At 38.8% G+C, this 18,172-nt stretch overlaps 1 long non-coding RNA gene and 1 other non-coding gene across 2 annotated transcripts; both read right to left on the reverse strand.

Moving 5' to 3' along the window:
• Positions 1 to 350: 350 nt before the first annotated feature.
• On the reverse strand, positions 351 to 453 carry LOC141658167 (U6 spliceosomal RNA). Its single transcript, XR_012549069.1, has one exon. It is a non-coding gene; the product is annotated as a U6 spliceosomal RNA (small nuclear RNA).
• Positions 454 to 14,715: 14,262 nt separating this feature from the next.
• LOC141656741 (uncharacterized) lies at positions 14,716 to 17,085 on the reverse strand. The gene is made up of 6 exons (XR_012548558.1): positions 16,935 to 17,085; positions 16,653 to 16,740; positions 16,423 to 16,503; positions 16,203 to 16,349; positions 15,951 to 15,996; positions 14,716 to 15,416 (listed from the first exon to the last, which is right to left on the reverse strand). It is a non-coding gene; the product is annotated as an uncharacterized LOC141656741 (long non-coding RNA).
• Between the last annotated feature and the right edge of the window lie 1,087 nt (positions 17,086 to 18,172).

The raw sequence follows: 18,172 nt of genomic DNA on the forward strand, positions 1-18,172 counted from the left end.
GTATTTAGAGTACCACTTACTATTATTCTTTTAATCTTTCCAAATTTCCATGAGTCCAACACTCAAACTCTAAATGGTTAAAAACTGTTTTGATTTTTTACATTGTAATTAATTTTTTTGTTCTCCGTGTTTAAGTTAAGAAGAATTGTGCATTGAGTAAAATTTTATCCTTGCAATATGAATCTAAGAAGAAATCAATATTATGTAATGGTTAGATTACAATTGATCATCAGTTCATCATATATGAATAATACTATGAGTTGCTGCAAGTTTTAAGTTGTTCAAACCACAAAATTTTACTTCGGTTATTCTCGATTTTGTTCCTCTACGATCTAATGATCTACACATTCTTTTTTTTGGACCATTTCTCGATTTATGCGTGTCATCCTTGCGCAGGGGTCATGCTAATCTTCTCTGTATCGTTCCAATTTTATCAGATGTCCCCAAAGGGACAATGATCTACACATTCTTATTTAGTATAAATTAATGAAACAAAATAGTACTCCCTCTAACCCGATCAATAGTTTACACTTTCCTATTTAAGGTGAATAAGTCATAGTTTACACTTTTCTTTTCCATACTCTTTAAAAAAACCCAAAAGACATTTACTGTAGCCAGAACAGTAACTCTTGTCATTTCTGCCCATTTTGCCCTTGCCTATTATTCATCCTATTTTTCGTTCCATTTATCATTCCTCATCAGACATTCTCGTTTCTCCCTCTTTCACTCTTCCACCTTCAATTCCCCTCACTTTCCCACCTACTATTACCATCTGCGCACACTCATTTTCCCCACCATTCCCCATATCAATTATTCATGCTTATGCGGAGGATAAATGAGATCTATGTGTCGATCAAAGTCGCCAGCGAGGGACATCGGCGGGTTAAATGAGGTATCTTAAGTTTAATTAACCCTTTGCTGTTGATGTTAGATGACGTATGTTATTGATTGTGAATTAATTAAATAAGTTAGGGTTTAATTTGAATTAAATTAAATAAGTTAGGGTTTAAATTTTTGGATTTAAATTGGTTGCATGCAGTAATCTGCAGCTTAAAAGGTGACTGATTATGTTCGAACTGAGGAGCGTCGCCAGCGAGGGACGTCAGCATTAGTGAGGTACTTTAAGTTTTAATTAACCCATTGCTGCTGATGTTAGATGAGCTATATTATTGATTGTGAATTAAATAAGTTAGGATTTAGGGCCTCAAAGGAGAAGGATTGCCTATTTTAGCACTCGAATACATTTTAATTTAACCGGTTTATTTCGTTTGTTTTTATACCTATTTTCTATTTTCCTAATTTCTTGTGGCGACCTTTGCATGTGGGGGTGGCAAAATTATTATCATGCTATAATTCCAATGTAAATTTCTGTGCTATTTTGGTGTTTCGCTATTGTATTTGATCTCCTTTCCTTGAGATGATTTGGGGATTCCTGCATTTTTTTGGTTGTTGTGATGCCGTGTTTTCGTGCATGAAATTGTTGCTTTATATTTAGTCGTCCCACAACATTATTTGTTTATTTTTGGTCCAATAACATTATATGGAAGTGTAGAAATGTTGAAGAACATCCTCATTTGATGTCGTTGATTTATTGGCTCCAGTTAGTTATTCTGTATAATTTGGGGTGATTTGATTATGATGGATATAGAGATGTAGTTAAATAATCCATTAGCTTTCTTAGTCAAGTGGGCGCAGGGCGTGATTATTAATCTTCTAAAGAACGCGCATAAGCTCGAGCTGTTACTGAATCGCCCGTGCTTTAGTCCATCTATTTGTTGTCCTTGAACTGACTAGAAGGTTCTATTAATGCAGGCCACTCTCAATCGTAGGAGATAAACCTATCGACAAAAAGACGAGGAGCAATCCTCAAAACATGTCAAACTGGACTCCGCTGCACAATCTCATCCTGAAAAGCACGGGTAATCGTCGTGCATTGCCGTGCTCGTAATTATATTTATGTGTATGATATTGTGACTGGGGATGGGAAAGCTTCTTTGTCACCTTTATTAGAAAATACTCTCAAGCTATGGCGCTTACTCAAATGTTTGGACACGAACATGGTAGCTGCATTCTTGTATACATGAGCACACTGCTTACAAATTAGAATTTGGCTAACAAGATTTGTTTTCTCACAATTTTTTATTTATTTAGGGGAGATTGATTGTGGTCACTTTTTCTTATTGTTATTTATCACCCAGCTGCACTTTTTATTTTGGGATAATTGATTGTGGTATGTACACATAATCATGTTCTTATAAGATGCAATATATCGTAGGGAAGATAACTAATTCCACTAAAGTTATAAACTACCTCATACATACCTACAACCTCAAAGTTATTGACGCCAACCACAACTCCATATGCACCAATTACGAGGTTGTCCAGTGTGCCCACGCAAGGGAGAGCTACCTAACACTCTTAACAGTTAAGGAAAGGGTTTCGGCATTCAAAAGAACCTGGAGCCTACTACCGTACTTGTTAAACATGATGTATTCACCTGGCATGGAGAACCCTTCAACAAACCAATTGTTCAATCCCCACCTCTTCCACCGCAAAAACACACATGGTCACCTGAAAACCCAATGAATGTCGTGAACTGCTTGGGAAGCGAAACCCGATTTCTATAAAGTTCCGTCGGACTTAGAAGCCGTTGTTAGGCGTCATAGGAATGCTTAGGTTCTGACATTCAGGTTATATTCCTATTCCTATAGCAGCCATTTGTAATGATGTAAGGATGGCCGCTACTTTTATGATTTTGTTGGCAGTTAGCCATTAATTAGGATATAGTGGTTTTAGAAATGATGAAATAAAAAAAATGACGGGTAAAATGTAAGCCCATATTATTAATTTGAGCTTGTGACAATTTTTGTTATGCATCTGAAAACAATGTATGCATGTTTTAAACACAAAGGTAAGGGGTAAGGCTCTAGGTAATGTTCTATATTGTACTTGGTTTAGATGTAAAAATATCTAGGGTCCTGTTCAGATGTTCATGTTGTAAATATCTAAATAAGTGCATTCTCATTTTAATGTTCGATTTGTTATTCTTATTATATGATAAATAGCTTATCCTAGAAAATTTGCAAGGCCGCTTAGTCAGTATCTCTTACGTGAATACCAGGTTGCAGGACATATGTTTGAGGCTGAATTGAGTGGGTACAATGCTAGAATAGACATTCTAGAGGGAGATATGCTTGGGAGACTTCGGGTAAGAACTTTTCTGCGGGCCTCATCCTCTAGATAGCATACGTTGTTTGTATGTCTTGTACTTGTTGTTCTATTTTAAGTTGTGATCTTCCGAGCAACAACAAAAGGGCTAGAAAACCATTGTGCAAGGTTGCTTAATTCATAGTGCGGCTGATGAGAAAGCTGGCCAGGAATAGAACATGGAGTTTGAAATGATACAATTAAGAAATATGAATACACAATTACACATAATACTTATCAAGTGTATTCAACTATTTAAACCATAAGTAAAAAATTGTGAGCGTATGGCTTATATAATGAGTGCTGATTTCAATTATGTTAATATTAGTATGTCAAAGATGATCAGATTGTGGCAGTGCAGTGAAGCTGGTAGCAATTATGTTATTAATTTCTTTTGTTCTTGGATGTGGTATGATGGGTAGGTGTTCAATGTTTGTTTATTTGATTATAGTTACTTTGTAATTTGAAGTAACTTGGGATTAGGATTGAGAGTCCTCCAAAATATATTTAATATAGACATCTCTTTTAAGCGTCATATCTATTACGGCTATATGTTTGAGTAGAGTTAGTGCATTGAATTCTGGTCACCAAAGGAAATTACTATTGTTCGAGATCAGCTCATAAGGGTTTGTTTAGAGAGGTGAGAAGATATTCGCATTTGACGGTGAAGATTTCTTTTGAGACGGTCTTATATTTGACATACAATTAATAATATTTGGCTTAAAGTAAATCACATAAAATACTTGGGACTTAACGGAAATCACAAAAAAATAAATCTTTGTCGACATAGATTCTGGTGATCACGAGTGGGATTGTTCAAGTAGATAAAGGGACATAAGAGAGCTATAGGGATAGCAATCAAGAGAGTAGTCTAATCGAAAACGCGATCATCATATGGATAGGCTATGATACTCTGACCGCGATCATCAACAAGGGATATGGTTGGAGGGAGGGAGGAGATATGCTCTTTGTTTGCTTTTGTTCAAATTCGGGAGGAAAGGAGGGAAAGGGAGGGAGAGAAGAGAGCATTTGTGCTTAGTTTTTTATAATTTGTTTCCGCATAGACGGTGTACGCGCCATTGATTTCGACTTATATGAGACTAACTACATATCTATCACAACATCACGGAATGTGGGACAAGCTCCATATCCTTATTCTAAAAATGCCGTGCTTAATAAGGCATAACATATGGTTGATGGGGACTAACTTATTCTAGAAAAAGGCAATAGGATAGGGTGATTCTTAGTTTTGTTTTTAACTTCCCACGTCATGTTAGGGGCTATGTTTAGTGTTAATGTTTTTAAGTGGGTACTTTTTTTTTCAATTTCATAAATTTGGTATCTCGTCTTTCTTAAATCATATAAATTCCCGTACTTGGTAGTTTAGTGTCGGTCTTATACGAGTCAGGGGGAGAAGGAATTAGACATGGAAAGGGAGAGGGAGAGGGGAGAAGGAAAGAGAGGTTGGGATAAGGGGCAGATGCAGAGGAAGAGAGTGAGGGGGAGGATGAAGGATAAATGAGCTTTGCTTAGTATTGCTTAGACGAAGAGGAGAGCGGGAGAGAGACACTATGCTTGGTTTATTCATATTGGGAGGGAGGTTGAGGGAGAGGGAGAATGGGCCGAACGTAGAGGGAGGGTAAAGGGAGGTTTGACAATTGAGAAGATGGGAGGAGCAGTGTCATTTCAGTGTTGATGTTGGTCATTGAGTTTTTCGATCAGGTTTGAGATGGGACATTATGTGTTAGACTCATTTTAGTGCGTTGCTATTAGGACATGGGTCTTCTTATCATGGTTATGAATTGCTCAACCAAGTTTTCGAGCCATTTTGGGTTATGTGGGTTTTGCTTCAAATAATTTGATGTTGGTCATTGAATCGGGTATTGCAGATCAAGTCATTTATAGGTCCGTGTTTTTATTTTCCCCTGTTTGGTCAATTTTGTCAGGAATCGGGACTACATATATCCATTTTCTTCAGAGCCACCCATTTAACTCATGGGTTTGATTTTTTGTTATTTAATAAATAGATTCTTGTTGCTGCTGATGATGGTTCATTTTAAAGTTTTAGCGGAACGCTCGCTGCTCACGTCATAGTATAGTTAATGTAGATCCATGAGGTGGATGGTTAGCCTACTACTCTACTGCTGTCAAATTGTTTTACATTCATGTAAAGCTATAAGTTCCCCTTGCCTATCTATGACTTTGTCTCATACAACCTAACCTAACATAAGAGAAGGAGAGGAGGAGAGTACCAGATGCAAAGAGAAAAGGGAATGAAGACAGAGAGGGGAATGGGGAAGAGGGGGACGAGGAGGAACAGGGGGAGGGAGAGGAGGAGATATAGCAGGAAACAGGGGAAGGAGGAAGAGGAGGTGAGAATTATGTGAACCCCGTTGACATATTTGCAGTATTCGAAGTAAAGGTATCCATAAACACTACTACAAAAATGATCAAAGAGAACAGTTGGTAACCGTTCTTATACGTAGTTTGGACCGTCCTGTGGCCAAGCGTTCTCTTTGATCTAAGAGAACGGTTGAAATCAAGTCAACCCGGTCTCTTTGTAACAACAATCAGAACGGTTGCCTTTTAGAACCGTTCTCGTTGATATATCAAAGAGAACGGTTAACGTGAAATAACCAGTCTCTTTGATAAGGCAGTTCTCTTTGTTAGTGTTTTCGATTTTTTGGCGCCTTAGTTCTATCATTTCAAAGAGAACAGTTGTGATGGTACTAACCGTTCTCTTTGATTCTGTAATTTTTTTAAAAAAATATTTCTATTTTTATCGTAACCCTACACGAATGAATCGTATAGCTCATAAGAATTAAACCTGTTACAATTCAGAAACTCCGGCATTTTTTACACAAGAAAAACCTTCCGATTTAATTTGAACCATTAGGACAAATTTTATTGAAACAAAATACAAAATTGTATCACATTGTTAAGAGCCTACAAATATCGAAGATACGCTACTGTTTTAGCAGGATTTTCCTGGAGGGATCCGGCTTAGTTATATAGTGATCAGGGTATCTAGTTCTATAAGATTAGAATGGTATGAATAAATGACAAAGAAAGAGATGAGTATAAAGAATAACGTTTTTATTGTTTTGATATACCGGGCACAATGTTGAAAGAATATTCAAATGCTCAAGAGTAAAAAAGATAAAGTATAGATAAAATTAAGTAATAATGAATGACTTTACAATTGTTGGAAATCTCCTATATATATTTTTCTCCCTCCTAACGTTTATATTGAGCAACGTCTATAATCAGCAACCTCTTCCCCAAATTGTAGGAACTGTCACCGGAATAATAGGGCATGCTTCCTATTAGCTTGCTTGACCCGTTCTCAACTCAACCAATCCTTAGCCTTTTCCTTTCTTTCCGTCCAGATTCATGGATTATATAGTTCTAGGTTTGGACTTGGTCTTCCTTGAGAATAGGGCACGGTTATTTAGCTTATACAATCGTATTTCTTGTTTATCTGCCTGATCCAAGCTATTTTCAGGAATCCGCCAAGCTATGATATACTGATTATCAGGCTTCTCTTCCAGGATTTAGTAGTTTTCTTGCCATAATATTCTTCACCAGCCAGATAGTAGTTAGTCTTGTCCGGTCGTGTTTCAACCATTCACTTCATTGAGTCGGACTGGTTATGGTCAGACCAGGTTAAACTGGGCCTAACAATTGCCCCTTGACATTTTACCCGTGCTGGGTCAGGCCAGGGGTGAAATGTCAATTTTTACCGGGTTAAACAATAAAGAGACTTACACTTAATTAATGACTCTTAGACTCCTAGTTACCGTTGGACACTATAACGGCTAGGTGATGTCATGCTGAGTGTTTTACAATCCCTAGGGTTTTCACACCGTTATAGGTTTTCTATAAATTCGGTATTTAGGGCAAGATTATCTTCCACCAAATTTCCTCCACTTTCTTTGCTAAATATTCTTCTAAAATTCTTCCCGGAATTCTTCCATATTTCTCGTAATCTGTTTCGTATTTTCTCAACAATTTCTATAATAAATCAAACACTTAAGAACATGGGAGCAAAGAAACGCCCTACATCCCAGAAAAGCTGCTGCTCGCGAGCCCGAACTCGTAAACGTCCAGGAAGAAGAAGTGATGGAGATTGATCCTCCGCTCGCTGTTGTTGCTTTTAAGTACCAGGATTCTGTTTTCACTGCCCTTCAATCTTTGGATCCTTACTTTCCTGAAGAGAACTTGTTGAAAACAAATTATGACAAGATATTAAGGGAGAAGAAAATAATTCCTGAATCGACTGAGGTATGGATTCTCGAGTTTTGTCATTAGGGCTAACGGGTATCACCTGGTTGGTTCGTATTTTTGAATGGGCATTCAAAGCGGTCGTAAGTTACCTTTTACTCCCTTAATGATTGACACCATCCGTGCTATGGAAGTGTCACCTTTTCAAATTATGCCGATGGTTTGGAAACTTGTTCATTCCATAGAAAATTTATGTGCTAAACACAATCTTGTGATTACTCTTAATGATATTAAGGCATTATATCATTTTAAAAATCCTTCTGTTGGTCGTTTTAATTTGAGAATTAAGTCAAAGATGACTCCATTAATTACTAACCTGGATTCTGGAGACGACAAGAGTTGGGCAAAGACTTTCTGTTTATCCGGATCGAGACTCGGGATCGGGCTTTGATTACTCGAGATATCCTCCTTTGGAGAGTGGTAGGTTTCCTGTATTCTTATTTTGCAGTTATATTGAGTGAGAATGAGGTATATAAATCTTACCTGTATATTTTGTTTCTGTAATGTTTGTAGCTCCTGATTGGAATCACGATCCTCTGGATGAAGAGGCTATTGCAAGGATAGATGCTTTCCTTGCCATTCCTGAGGAAGAGAGGACTGCCACTGCAGGCGGGGAATTGTTGCCCCGTATATGAAGACCAAGCCGATCGGGGTTAAAGTACCCAAAGGCAAGCCTAGCTCTACTGCTCTTTCCTGTATGCCTTCTACTTGCTTTTATGTTGGCTGTTGTCTTTCTGTCACTTTTTGGTTTAATATTTACGTATATATTTTTTTTTTATATCCAGTGTTTAGATCTTCTGCTAGGCTGGCTAGCTTTTCTGCAAAGGATTTGAAGGTGGGGTGGCTAGGATTCTTTGAGCGGTCCAAGAGCCAGAAACTAGCGGGAGTGACAAGACTTTGGATATCCTAATTTCTGATGTCCAGCCTCCTCAAGATCCGCCCAGATAGTGTCGCCCGAGGTCGTCCAGTGCTCAAAAAAGGAAGAGGGAAGATGTGATCTTGGAAGAGGAAGAGGGGGACAAAGAGCCTATTCAAGCTCGGCCTCTCGGGAGTATAAGGCGGTGCCTGCTAGGATTGATGACATGGATGATGCCGGGCCCGGATAGATGAGTTTTCGCAAGGATGAGCGATCAATGTTGTCCGCTAGTACCCTTGATTCGTCTACAGGGTGGTTTCTATTCGACTTCTCTTGTAACAAGGGTCGCTTGAACTCGCTTCCCGGCTAGAGAGGTTAGTTGTAGAGGATCTGTTTTTTATAGTTTATATGCTTTTTGTTTTACCTTGTATTTGCCTAATTGATTTTGTATGTACGCAGGGGTTGGATCTTTGTCAAGCTCGCTTGTCGGCTTAGGGACGCCTGTGCCAAGGTTACGATTGGAGGAAAAGTCGGATAGGCTAAACCGTGACCGCACTCATCCGGGGGTAATGAAGTGGTGCTCCAATCTCGGTTAGCGGCGGCTAAGGAGTCAACCAGGGTCGCTATAGTTTGTGAGGTGGTCGCGAAAAATGCCGAGAAGGGTCAGCCGGAGTGGAGGTCGAGAAGCGAGCAATGCAGATCGATTGAAAAAGAATGAAGAGCTTCTTGAAAAGGAGTTAGTGGAGGCGAGGTTGGTGATGCGGCTCAAGACTTCTTCGGAAAAGGTCGGGTTGATGCTATGAGGGATCCAGAACCGATCGGGCTGATTGGAATCCGGACCGAGATGAGACGACTACGGATGCTCAGATATCCGATTTGGCCAACATGGGTCAAGAAGAAGAAGTGGATTCCCCTCCTTCCAAGGCAAAGTCCGGTGATCGGAGATGGTGGATGGTTGTGAGTCGATTCATCGCTCAAAAATAACTTAGTTTTTTCTTTTGGGTTTTGGTCTATCCAGGGGGAATGTCCCTGGAATGAATTTTTAGAGTTTTAAGGAATTTTTTGGCCCATCCAGGGGGAATGTTCCTGGGATGGATGGTTATTAGGTGGGACTAGTATTTTGGGTGAATAAATATTTGGTCTTTGTTTTGTTTCTTTTTGTGTTTTGATAAGGTATTGATGTTGGATATGTAATTGGATCCGCCGTTATTCGATCGATCGAGCGATTTTTTGATGGATCAGGCGATTATTCGATCGATCAAAGCCGATTATTCGATCGATCGTGCGATTTGATGTGTTATGGGTGGGGTTGTTGCCATCCTGGAGGGCTTATGACCCACCTATGTCATACAATTCAGAATAGATTTTAGGGCTTGTATGTTGAGCTCGAGATTTAAAGGCCTATTTTGCAAATGAATTTTGGGTATCAGTTGGATATTTGGTGGGGTGGCCCCAATCTTTGAGATTTGTTTTAATTAAAATGCAATATGTAAAACAAGTGTTGAAGATTTCGCTAAATGAATATGAGAATATAAATAAGTGTTTGGACATATAAATTGAAGAAATCATATACGGCATTTATTCATGTAATTGCAAGTATCATACATGTAGGTTCCAGGCAAGAAGTATTTGAAGTAAAAAGTTATACCTGGATTGTGCGATATATTCTATATGTGAAATAGTTTTAAATGTGTAATATTCCAGGCTCTCGGGATCATTTCGCCGTCCAGGGTTTGTAGTCTATAAGCTCCCTGGCCAACAATTGAATCAATCAGATAGGGGCCTTCCCAGGTTGGGGCCAATTTGCCAGCATTCTTTTCTTTTGTGTTTTGGAAAACTTTCCTGAGAACGAGGTCTCCTACCCCCGAATACCCTGGCTTTGATTTTTGTTGTAGCTTCTCGCAACTCTTTCTTTGGTATGTCGCTAACGATGCTTGCCGCATCTCTTAGCTCCTCCGTTAAGTCCAGGCTATCCTCCATTAGAGGTATGTTGTTTGTTGTTGTGTTTAGGCTACACCTGGATGATGGAATGTCCACCTCACCGGAATTATCGCTTCACATCCATAGACCAAGGAATAGGGGTTTGGCCGGTGGATGTTTTAGGCGTGGTTCGCCACCCAAAGGACCGTGGGGAGCTCTTCACCCATCTACCTTTTCTTCTTTCCAGCTTTTTCTTTATACGGTGATCACCACTTTGTTATCGGATTTGACTTGACCGTTGGCTTTTGGATATCCTGGCGTGGATGTTACCAGATTGATGTTCCATTGAGCACGGAAGGTTTCTTGTTCTTTTTCCCACAAATTGTGTGCCATTGTCGCATACTATTTCGGAGGGGATGCCATATCTACATATGATATTATGTTTGATGAATGCTATGACATCTTTCTCCTTGACTTGCCTGTATGATTCAACTTCTATCCATTTGGAGAAGTAATCAGTCATTGCTAGCATGAAAACTTTTTGTCCGGGTGCTTGAGGTAGTTTTCCTACTATATCCATGCCCCACTTCATAAATGGCCGTGGTGCGGATATGGAATGTAGTTCCTCGGATGGTCGATGGATATATGGTCCGTGAATCGACGGGCTTTGCATTTAGAGTGAAATCCAGCAATCGGCTCTTAAGGTGGGCCAATAATATCTGTTCGAGTACTTTGCTTGCCAGGCTTCTTCCACCTTTGTGATTTCCACAATATCCTTCATGGATTTCGATAATATCCGCTTTCGCCTTCCGTGGTTCCAGGCATCCGAGGTAAGGTCCGCCCTGCGATTTCTTAAAAAGCACGTTGTCAATAATAGTATACGGCGACTTTTATTTTCGGTGCTCGGCATCTTGCTTATTTAAGGGTAGGATTCCTTGTTGAGCGATCATAGTAAGGTTTCGTCAAGAATTAGCAATGTAGATTGGGAAACTTTCATCTTGTTTGTTTATTGCCGGTTCTAATAAATGCACAATGGGTATTTTGTCAAAATCAAGGGGACTAAAGTTGGACCCTAGGCCGGCTAAGGCATCGGCCGGGTATTTAAGTCCCGGAAATTTGGTCAATATTAAAGTTTTTAAACTTTGATTTTAGCATTTGAACAACATCTAGATAAAGCATCATTTTGGGGTCTTTTTAAAGTATATATGCCATTTACCTGGTTGGAGACGAGAAGGGAATCAGTGCGTACCTTTAAATTTTGCACACCAAGATCAATACATACCTTTAATCCGGCTATCAGGGCTTCATATTCTCCCTCATTGTTGGTAGCCTCAAATGCACAACTTATAGCCTGTACTATCTTATCCCCCTGTGGTGATTTTAGTACTACACCTAGGCCTGTGCCCCTTGTATTGGCTGCTCCATCGACAAATAGGGTCCATTCTAGGTCTGTTTGGTCGCCATTTGGTCGTTTATTTACTTCTTTTATTAGGTCGGGTTCTAGGGTCGGACTAAAATCACCCACAAAATCTGCTAATGCTTGTGATTTAATTGTTGTCCTTGGTTCAAATGTTATATTGTATGTGCTTATTTGGGATCGACCATTTGCACATTCGTCCAGGACAATTGGTCTCCTAAGTACAGACTTAATAGGAAGATTTGTTCTAACTATTATAGGGTGACTTTCAAAATATGGTCTTAATTTTGTGCAACTCATTATTAAAGCTAAAACATATTTTTCTAGTAATCCATACCGATTTCGCATCCGTAGACTTTTACTTACATAGTAGACAGTCTTGTTGTCCGTCTGCTTCTTTGACCAGGATCGCATCGACAAAGATTTGTGGCGGATCGTGTATCTTGTCGTGGGTTCATCTTTATTTGGTTTTGCCGATAAAGGGGGAGGATAGATATATTTTCAAGTCTTCAAAGGCAAACTGATGATCGGGGTCCATTGGAAGTCTTTGTTTTTCCTTAGCAGGTTATAAAACGATTTGCATCTTTCTGATGATCTTGAAATGAACTGTTCAGGGTGCTATCCTTCCGTCGGTTTTTGTATATCTTTGACTGTCTTTGGTGGTTCTAGCTCCAGGATAGCTTTGATCGCTGTGGTCTGGCTTCTATTCCTCTCTTTGTCACCATGTAGCCCAAGAATTTGCCTTTGAGACTCGAAGTGGCATTTTTGTGGGTTGAGCTTCATATTGAATTTTTCCAATATTTGAAAGGCTACTTCTAGGTCTTTGACATGGTCTTCTGCCTTTTTTGATTTGACTACCATGTCATCTATATAGACTTCCATGGTGTCTCCTATCTGATCTTTGAACATCATGTTGACTAGTCTTTGGTAGGTTGCACCTGCATTTTTTAATCCAAAGGGCATAGCAAAGATAGCAATATATACCTCTTTCGTGATGAAAGTGTGCTTTCCTGGTCTCTTTGGGTGCATTTTTATCGGTTGAATCATTTGGAGGCATCCATGAATGTCAACATTTCGTGGCTGCAGGTGGCATCTACCATTGCATCGATGTGTGGTAGGGGAAATGGATCTTTTGGGACAGGCTTTGTTTAAGTCGGTGTAATCTCACGAGACTCTCCATTTGCCATTTTTCTTTTGGACGACTACCACGTTTGCAAGCCGGTCGGGGTACATCACTTCCCGATCATTCCCATGTCCGGTGAGCTTGTCAACTTCTTGGTTGATAATTTCGTGCCTTTCTGCGGCAAATTTTCTTCTCTTTTCTTTGTATGGGCTTAAAGGATTTGTCAATGTTCAACTTATGAGTAATAACATCAAAGCATCTATACGATCATATCAAAATGTGACCAAGCAAAACAAGACATTTTAGTTTTAAGAAAGTCGACCGATTTGGTCCGATTGATTGAGTCGGGTGCATCGACCCTACAAGTACTTTCTGTCGGGAATTCGGGTCTAATATGACTTCTCCTGTTTCCATCCGTGTTTTGTGCTATGTATTCTTCGTGGTGTGTCCGATGTCCCGATGGAAGTCACACCATCTCGTTGGATCCTTCCTGGGGTTGTCGGACTTCTTTGGCCATCCGACCGTATCTCCCGTGTTTTCCAGCGTTTGATTAATCCCGCAGTATTAATAGAGAAGTTATATTCAGGAATAGTTGGGAGGCTAGAGAGGTTACCTTTATGTTCTTGTGCCATATTGACTTCGGATCGTTCAGGCCTGGAATAGGGTCTTTGATCCGGGATTGCCTCCTTTCGGTAGGAGCTTTTCTGTTAGTATGTCCATAGCCCCGCTTTCCTCCTAGGATGAGTTCGTCCGAAGTTGAGGTCTTCTTCTAATCTAACATGCTCTAAGGCGATGGATTGAACGGTGGCAAAGGTTGGACATGCTTTCTTGGTCAGATCCGCATAAATATCACCGTCAAGCGAGGACTCCTTGCTCGAATGCTTCCTTTTTGTTTCTTCATCGCATCTTGGAATGGCCACCTTTTCTTTGACAAACCGCCAGGAATTCCTTGAGAGATTCTTCGGAAGTCGCTTTATCCTGAAGCAGTTGCTTGGTCTCTTGGCCATATCTCGCTACTTGCGAATTGTTGATTGAAGGCATTGATCAATTCCGCAAAATTCTTGATACCTCCATTTGGGAGATTGATGAACCATTGTAATGTCGCCTTGATCGGGGTTGTGCCAAAGCCTTTGCACATGCGGACTTGCACGAGTTCACCGGGTATTGAGGCGACCAACATTTTTTGTTTAAATATGGCGACATGATTTTGTGAATCAGAAGTTCCATCATAAGTTCTCATGGATGGGACAGTAAATTTCTTGGGTAGATCAATCTTTGCAATTTCATCTGCAAAGGGTGAATCCGCAAAGTTTGTCAATTTCTACTTGACCACGAGTGGTCCGGTACTCAGGGTATATTTTCTATTTTGTTGTGGAGTTTTTGGATTTCTTGAAGCATAGCCATCATTATTGCGGCTTCAGTTTTGTTTGTCTCATCATTGGGAATGGTTGGAGTCTTAGGATAATGTATCCTTCTCCAGGGGTTCCAAAATTAGAGAAGTCTATGTTTTTGATGATGGATGAGAATGGGGTTCCTGGTTCGAATCTGGTCTTGGAGCCCGAAGCCCGATTTTCCAATTTCTTCTTCAAAGGCTAGACTCGATTCCTTGACTATTGATTTTTGCTTCACGAGCCGCTTTCTCTTGGATTGTTTCCAATTCCTTGATTTTGGCAGAGGTACCGCTAATTGTTGTTCGGCGGTGAGTTCCACCATTTTTGTGTGTGAATATTAATTGAGAGATAATAAGGAGAATTTTATTGGTTGAAGAACTAGATGCCCCACGATTGTGGCGCCAATTGTTTTAGCAGGATTTTCTGGAGGGATCCTAGCTTAGTTATATAGTGATCGGGGTATCTAGTTCTATAAGATTAGAATGGTATGAATAAATGACAAAGAAAGAGATGAGTATAAAGAATAACGTTTTTATTGTTTTGATATACCGGGCACAATGTTGAAAGAATATTCAAATGCTCAAGAGTAAAAAAGATAAAGTATAGATAAAATTAAGTAATAATGAATGACTTTACAATTGTTGGAAATCTCCTATATATATTTTTCTCCCTCCTAACGTTTATATTGAGCAACGTCTATAATCAGCAACCTCTTCCCCAAATTGTAGGAATCATCAGGAATAATAGGGCATGCTTCCTATTAGCTTGCTTGACCCGTTCTCAACTCAACCAATCCTTAGCCTTTTCCTTTCTTTCCGTCCAGATTCATGGATTATATAGTTCTAGGTTTGGACTTGGTCTTCCTTGAGAATAGGGCACGGTTATTTAGCTTATACAATCGTATTTCTTGTTTATCTGCCTGATCCAAGCTATTTTCAGGAATCCGCCAAGCTATGATATACTGATTATCAGGCTTCTCTTCCAGGATTTAGTAGTTTTCTTGCCATAATATTCTTCACCAGCCAGATAGTAGTTAGTCTTGTCCGGTCTGTGTTTCAACCATTCAGCTTCATTGAGTCGGACCAGGTTATGGTCAGACCAGGTTAAACTGGGCCTAACAGCTACCATGTGAAAAACATAAATAAAAATCTTCAATCCTCATCACTTAGTCGCATCATAGTGCAAATAAATCGAACTTCAAAAAATTGTAATCATCGTCTGCAGAAAAATGAAGCTTGCATCAGTTTATATAGCAGGACTCTCGTGAATATTTGATACCGGATACATAATTAAAATGAGCGACTCTTAAACACATAGGACACACCAATATATGGCATATAATTATGATAAATATGCTCATTAAAAACTCAATGTATTAGCGGTTCTAAGTTAGTCAAAATTAGACCACATCTGATCGATACACCGCCAAAAGCACACGCACATGTAAAACAATCAACACATAAGCTGACAATTTTTTTCTTCACATACAAACTACTCCTAGCATTTATCATTTAATCGAAATCAATGTCCTCCAGCCCCACACAATCAATCCACAACATTAGGAAGGGAAAAAAAAAAGTTGAAGAACAGATAATCGTTACCAATCAAATCTAGCAAATGACATAAAGGAAAGCATGAAAAAAAACAGCAATAATCTTGTTTTCTGCTCATGTTCCATAATATAAAGATTATCATCTTGTTTTCTCATTTTCAGAAACGACACTAAAAGAGTCAGTAGTGGAAAAATGTTACCTGAGACAAAATAGGGATTGATGCACCAGGAAGCATGGCTGATCCCCTGATCCAAAACACATAAACAAGAAAAAAAATCAAGGTAAGTTAAGCCAAATGCCTTTGTTGCAGAACCTTGGTCACAAATGCAAGACGATACAGTAATCAACAATTATTTTATACACTCAATCGATTATCCACAGTCAATTACCAAAATATCTAGGGAGTACTCCATATCATACATAATGTTTCAAATATATTAAGACAACAAACCTATCAACAAAATAAAAACCAGTGTATAGGATGTTAGGAAAAATAGGTCCTCGGCCAACGACGGTAACCAGTAAGCTTGATTGTCTATAGTAGATCTTCATTAAGAAAAAATCGACATGCCCCTCCTATAAGCTATACTCCCTTAACCTGTTCAAATTATATAGTCAGAATGTTAGAGAAGAATAGGTTAATCACTTAATCTTATGAATTGATCACACACCTTGGAGATTTTCTTCAAGTTTCTTAACCATGCTAACCTGTCCGGGCGATTCAACTCTTAGAGGCTCAAACAGCAGGTCACCTAATTGAAAGGTCACAAACTGAGATTCATGTTGGAGTAGAACACTATTTGTGGACTCTTATCTTTTAGCTCATATATTCCTAATCCTATAGGAATAGATAGATTTTACAAACACTATATAAATAACCTAATATCAACATTAAAAGTACCTGTGAAAAAAACTATCTTGCAAACTCTTTAAGCAACCATGGCACCAAGGTGTGTTCTCCATGTGTAGCTTTAGTACCGTTTCAGTACCTGCATCCAATTACTATTAAGTTAATTTATATTATATTAACTTGAATTTTTCTTTGCAACAGATCTTATTCGTTGATCAGTAACGATTTGAAAATCAAGGTTCGTGTGACAAGATTGTGCAATGTTTTAGCTCATTAATTTTATGATAAATCATAACAAAAAGCATAGTAGAAGGTCAGGGAAGGAAGGATCACCTAAAAGTCTAGTAGTTATTAGATAACTATCGACAATCAGGTTGTCAAGAAAAGTATGAAAGTAGATGAACTTGTCCATACTCAAACAGACTCAAAGCTTTACTTTAACTTCATCATAATCAGCTTTAGTCATTAGTCCTTTCTCCACAATCGCAACGGAATGTCGGTATTGAAAAATAAATGAACAATCCTAATGATGAGCAAGAACATAACAAATATCGTTGATTTTAATTTCTACCCCCTTCGTTCCAATTATTTGTTTACCTTTATTTAAAATACTCCTTCTCACAAAGAATATAAAACGTAAGCAAATGATTGGGATGGAGGGAGTATGTCCTACCGATAAATGCCATGATTATTGGTGGCCTGGTGATCACAAGCTTACTGATCTACAAAATACTAAACCCTCAAAAATCAAAATCCCCATGATGTGTTGTCTCACTTGAATTTATCCGAGGTCATTTGGCTCATTAAAATATTGAAATTTCAAATGTTATCTTGTGGCATAACAAATTTTGTTCTAGGAAATGCCTCCATCAAAATTCATCTGGAAAGTATCATCCATTTTCATGGAGTTCATAACACAGATGGTCACAATTTCATCATACTTAATGAGAATGCTGGAATTGGTAACACAATTCTCGTATCGGTTTCATCATAGGAGTAAGCAATAAGGAGTGCATAGCTAACAAGACAATGGAGACTTTAGCTATTATTTAGGTGTTAGAAAGTGAAAAGCTAACTATTACTTGAAGCACAATGGAGCAATGAGCCAATGACATCAACCAGATCATTAGCTGGTAGACTAAAGTAAGGAACCTGGTCAATTTAAAGAGAAGATTAGAGGATGTGATACTCCATATACCGCTACGGTTTAAAATGTGAAAGTTAACAGAAAGTTAAGACAAGTTCCTCTTACTTCTTCGATATGTCCATCCAAATGCTTCAAGTGGCCTAGCATATCAAATAGGAGAACACAAACATTAGCAATGATGTAGAACACTCACAAATAGCATCTGGAAGCTTTATAGATGGATTGGTTAAACTTATATTTTTTAGAGTAGCATGCATAACAAGGGTAAGCTGCTCAGAGATGGAGAATACTAAAACCATGGGAAATTACACAAAGTAGAAGGAAAGCAAGTATATGCAGTCACAGAAGCATATGCACTCAGCCAACAATCCTATGATGTCAATAATTAATAGATGAGACTCGCAGCAACAAAGCAAATGGAAAG

Source organism: Silene latifolia, chromosome 5, assembly GCF_048544455.1.
Source record: "Silene latifolia isolate original U9 population chromosome 5, ASM4854445v1, whole genome shotgun sequence".
Classification (NCBI taxonomy): Eukaryota; Viridiplantae; Streptophyta; class Magnoliopsida; order Caryophyllales; family Caryophyllaceae; genus Silene; species Silene latifolia.